The sequence below is a fragment of the Podarcis bocagei genome (assembly GCF_964188305.1).
Source record: "Podarcis bocagei genome assembly, chromosome: 1".
NCBI classification, from domain to species: domain Eukaryota; kingdom Metazoa; phylum Chordata; class Lepidosauria; order Squamata; family Lacertidae; genus Podarcis; species Podarcis bocagei.
In genome coordinates, this window is record NC_138125.1 from 58,242,156 (window position 1) to 58,248,155 (window position 6,000).

Consider the following 6,000-nt stretch of genomic DNA (forward strand, 5'->3'; position numbering starts at 1 on the left):
GTTGGCAATCTTTTTCATTAAAGCCTTGTGGTTCACTCGTTTCGTATTCCTTACACGCCTTATTTTTCTAGCACGTCCAGCTGCAATCCTGAGCTTTTTGCTCATGTGTGGATTCAGGGCTTGCTTCTTTCTTTTGACCCCACGGAAGGCAGTGCCACACACCTCGCAGCTTGGGGAATGGGGATGCCATTCCATGGTGCCATTCCTTGGGAAATACTCTTCACATGGAGAATTGCTGAATTTCCTTTGAACAACATTCCAGCAGTTGTGGCAAAAATTAGTAGGATGGATTGTGTCAATGTCACCTCTCACGTCTATCTTGAAAACCTTAGCAAGAAGATCTGGCCAGGATGTGGCCCTTTTCTCCTTCTTTCTTAGAAGGGCTTGCATCTCATCATCCACTGGCCCATGAACTGGGTGGCTTCGCTTGTAAGGGTCAGTCTTAAATGAGCCTCCACAGATGCGACAGAGGTGCTGCAGTTTGGTTTGGTGAGTTTCAATCTCCCTTTGGTTCACAGGAAAGGCATTTTTATCTCTTGCCTGCTCAGTGCTGTTGACTTCTGTGACTGCTTCAGAAGGTTCTTGTGACACTGAAGTAATCACATCAGCCTGCTCCTCGGTGGCATTGTCCAGAGAGGCTGCCTCTTTTCCTTTATCACTGTGAGCCAGGTGACCGTCTTCAGGAAGCGGTTTGCTAAGTGATCTCACTTTGAACAGCTTGAATTTCCATTCAGAAAACTTCATAGAGGGCGGCTGGAGCTGCTCCGACACAAAGCACAAGTTCATGCTTGCTGGTGGCAGCATCTCCATGCTGGCGGATGTTGACTTCCTATGATGAGGGAAAGAGAAAGAGAAAAAGAAGAGGGTTAGGAATTCCAGTGCACCAAAGTGAATGCTATGATGAAAAACAAATGAGCGGGGGAAATGCTAATATATCCCATATTCCTAAAAAGGCCAATGCACATTATTTGATTGCTAACAAAATGACAATGAAATATTTAATTTACTTATAAAGAAGCCCAGGGAAGCAAACAGAAAAATGTTTGTACACAACAATTCAATCTAAAAAACAAATAAAAAGAACTTAAAACTTTAAAACATTTGGAGCATCCAACAACATTTAAAAGCAATTGCATACCCTCACAGTTATTAATGGCATGCCAATTCAGTTGTGACCTTGTACATAGACTGGTAGCCAAGTCTTGTATATGTATATTCAGTCCAATGTGTTAAATGAGGCTTGTTATTATGAGCCTGTGCATAGGATTGAAGCCACTCAGCACACTCCTATGCACATTTTCTCAGGAGTTAAGTCCTGCTGTATTTAACGTGTGCATCCTCATGCAACTCTGCCCAGGGCTGCAGCCTGAATGCTTCAGAATTTGGTCCTACTTCAGAGATTCTCACATACATCAGTAGCCTGCACCCAGGGTGCATCCAGTAAACAGATCACAAATATTAAAAGTTTCCATCATTATTTGAAAGAAAGGAAAGGATTTCCCTAGACTCGGTCCCCTGCCCACATGCTCAACTTAAAAATGCATGGAATTTAGACTTACAACCCTACACTAGTAATGCTCTTATGAGCAACATGCTTTACTTTAAACCTATTGGATTTGGGAAAAGGTTGCTTCAGACAGTACATCTGTTTTCCATGTAGAGAAGTTACAACCTTTGATTAGCGTTGTGCATTCTGTCTATATTCAATGAAAAGAAAGCCACCAGCAGCTCTGAGGACTATGTGCTGCCGATCCTGTGTCTACAGAGAGTTGCCAGATTGAAGGGAAAATGTTGTGGCACCTTAGAGACTAACTTGAACTTTTATAGCTGCCAGACTACTTCATCAAGGTATGTAGTCTGCATACAGATACACCAGAGAATATCCCAATTTAGCAGGATGTACGTTAGAAGACCAGCTTCTTCGTTAAAAACAAAAAGAAAACCAGAGTGACAGAATGCAAAGGAGACAGCTGTGCAGAAGGAGAAAATTTTGGCAAGTACAAGTTTGTCATGTACATATGAGGGAAGAGGAATCTGCTGCAATTCACATTTCTGCACAACTATTAAAGGAACGGGGGCAGGTTCTTTGCCCTGTAGGGCCGAATAGTCTAATATATAGACCCATATAACCCAGATTATGTTGTGTCCCACAGAGTGCTGTCCTAGAGGTGTGTAGAGTTGCCAGCTTTGGAACTGGCCTTTTAAAAATTACGGTACTTTTTGATTCATAGCTATTAGCAGGTGACATCGACTCTGTTGGCCTGAAATCAGCATGCGGTGTGGCAACCAGAATTACATTTTTTAGCCAAACACTACTCTGTGTGCTCCATGTGGGCATATTTTGCCTCTCTCCACAGATTTGTTCCTGCAGGCCTGTGTGCACAAGGAGCTATCAGCATATAATAATAGTTGGAGGGCAGAACCAGTGGGCGTTATCCTAACCCCTGTCCCTGAGATATTGTACTAGTCTCAGCACCTTAGCAGAGGCCTAACATTTACCTGCTGGTTTCTGCATAAAACATTGCTATTAAATGCATACGTGCAAATCGGCTGGTGATCTTAAGCACAATGTCTTAGAAAAAACAAGTAATAAAACCCTGAAGTCTATGCCTTTAGTTACAGAAGACAAACAAGCACAATATATTAGGCACTGGAGTGTCCACGTCTTTTCAAGACAAAACATTCTAAGCATAATGAATTTGTTAGTCACAATGTAGAAACTTAAGCCTCTTTTTTCTCTGAATAATCTCACTGCTATTAAGACTGTACAGTCCAATCCTGTACATAATGCTTACTCATATCAAGCCTCACTGAGTTCAGTGGGATAAGCATGCATAGAGCAACAGAGTTCAGAGAAGCTTTCCCCAGTGCTTGTGTATACGTTGACTGCACCCTTGGGTCACAATCCTCATACTACTTAATCCAGAATTTCTACTCAGTCATGAAGCTCACTAGGTGACCTTGGGCCAGTCACCATCTCTCAGCGTACCCTCCCTCACAGGGTTGTTGTGAGGATGAAATGAAGAGAAGGAGAACCAGGTACGCCACTTTGAGATCCTTGGAAGATGAAGGTGGCATATAAATGTAATAATAATAATACAGTGGTACCTCGGGTTAAGAACTTAATTAGTTCTGCAGGTCTGTTCTTAACCTGAAACTGTTCTTAACCTGAAGCACCACTTTAGCTTAATGGGGCCTCCCGCTGCCGCCAGAACACGAGTTCTGTTCTCATCCTGAAGCAAAGTTCTTAACCTGAGGTAATATTTCTGGGTTAGTAGAGTCTGTAACCTGAAGCGTATGTAACCCGAGGTACCACTGTAATAATAATCCAACTCTAGCTGCATTCTGCAAATTATTCAAGCTAGTTTACATGACACTTAGGACTTCTTAGTCTCATTGCTTTCAAGGAATGGGGGGTCCTAACCATTGGCCTACTAGTTGAGGTTAATGGGAGTTGAAGTTCAACAACATTGTGGAGAAGGGCTACAGGTTCCCTGATCCACTTTACCATATGTGCTGTGTGATCCACATAGGGGGGCAGCTGCAAAAAAAGAGGACAGGGCTCTTACACATTCAACAGCTGTGCAGAAGCAGGAACCACAACAGGTGTTGCTTGTCATGCAACCAACACCTGCTGAAACCCCTGCTTCTAGAGAACTATCAAAGGTGCAGGAGACCTGCCCTTTCTGCTGCCCACCCCCAGCACCATGGATTCACAATGAAGCTATTTTATAGTCTGCTTCTAACCGTGTTGCTTGAACATAACAAGAAATGGTGGATGGAATTCAACATAACGCTAAGGAGATCGCTCCATCAGCACAACTGTTTCTGCTTGCCTGATGGAATGATCTCTCTGTCCTTCCCCTCCACACTGCTATGGGGGTTCTCCTGACCCCCCCCCCAAGCCAAGGTTTTTTGGGGGGCATGCAGGAAAGCCCCATTGTGCCAGCAGGAATCATTACACTGGCTCCCACTAGGGCTACTATTTGTTTATTTATGAAAATATTTATATACCAGTACATTGTAAAAATATATCACAATGGTCCACACTATACAAACATAAAACCAGACAGTAAAATCATTAATAGACATTCTTAGCCCTGGGGCCTCTAGTGACAATGATGTATCCAGGAGTACCCCCAAACTGGGCACTTGTTCCTTCAGAGGGAATGCATCCCCATCAAGAACAGGTAACTTGTCAATCTCCTGAACATGGGAGGAACCCACCCAAAAAACCTCCATCTTCTCAGGATTCAAACACAGTTTATTGGCCCTCGTCCACCACCAACCAGCATCCAGACACCTATCCAAAGTTTTCACTGTCTCCCCTGATTCAGATGTTACTTGCATCTGGCCCATCATCTGTATAGTTTCAGCTTAAAATCAGTGACACATCTATATTGCAAAATAAAGTGCCATATAACCTCTTCCCTTTCACAATATCATTGGAACAAATATTCATCCATCCTCCTTCAGTACTGGAAGATCCCTAGGATTTAGGTCTCACAAGTAACAGATAAGGCAGTAAACCTGTGGCAGGAATGTACCTCATAGGACTGTGCTGTTAAGTGTATCCAAGTGTGGACTTAGAGCTCAGTCCTAAACATGTTTACTCAAAGGTCAGTCCCACTGAATTACATGGGATTTAATGAATTAATAAGATTGTTTAGAATTGCCTTGCAGCTGTTAATAGTCCTGCTAATACAAAGTTATTCCTTACACCTAAGAAACGGGCATAGGACCGGGGGGGGGGGGGCTCATTGTAAAGAATCAGATTGCAGTGGATGACATTAAATCAAAGCAGTTCATCACGTCACCTCACCTTGTCTCAACCTTCCACAATGACTCATCCCATATCACACACCTAGGCCTAATGCTTGCTACGGTTATGCAGCTCAGGTGTTACATGAGATTGATTTCATCTCCTGCCTAAGAAAAGTTCAAAACTAAAATGCCAGGAGAAGATTTCCTAATCCCTCTGGCCTCATCGTCAAATACTTTCTCTAGTCTCAAAGCCTCAGGTAATGTAACTTCCATCTACTTGCTCTGGAGATTATTCAAAAGGTCTCACCGTGAGGGATTTCCTCTCACTACATCTGCATTTATCTGTGCTCTGTTGGCTCTAATTAAGCTCTGTGAAGTAATCCTACCCAAGGGCACAAGCCACAGGGAAGATCTCCTGTGCAAACTCCTTCTGCAGGAATAGGAGCTGCAGCAAGAGGACTTCCCAGTGCCCTTGGTGTTTACCTTGACATGCAGTTGCCACAATTACCTCTCTGTATTTGGATAGATCGGATAGGGGTTTTTTAACTTGGGGTGCAGGGGAATGAAAATAATTATCAAGCTATTTCCCTCTTAATATGCAAAATGGCTAGGGTGGTTTGTTTGTTTGTTTGTTTGTTGGTTGGTTGGTTGGTTGGTTGGTTTTCATCCCTGGCATTTGCTTAAAAAGGCACAATCAGATTTGTATTCTGACACAAAGTTCATTTCAATTGCAATAACTCAAACTGGTCATAGAAAGCTGTTGTTTTTCTGTTACTTCTGCTGTGGAATGACACACTCATCTGACACACTCATCATGAACCCTTCCTTCTTCCATCTCTCCTGATGTGATGCCCCTCAGATGCTGTTGGACTACAAATCCCATCATCCCTGATTATTGGCCATACTGCCTGAGCCTGATGGTACCTGTAGTCCAAAACATTTGGAAGGCACCAGGTTGGGAAAGGCTGCCATGTTCTGTCAGTTTTCTCCATAAAATGAGCTCTGTACTGTAGAGGAGATGTTACTGTGTGGATCTGGTGAGGAGAAACAAAATCAACAGAAGCTCTGGGAAAATAACATAATTTAATCCAGCCTTAGAGTGCCCATAACACACTGGAATAATGTAGTGAAGCCTACCTTGTTTCCGCTCTCAGTTTCTAACGTTCGTTGTTCGTATGTATGTCTCCTCTGTTGACACCAGGGTCTCTCATACAAACACAGACATGCTTCCCACTG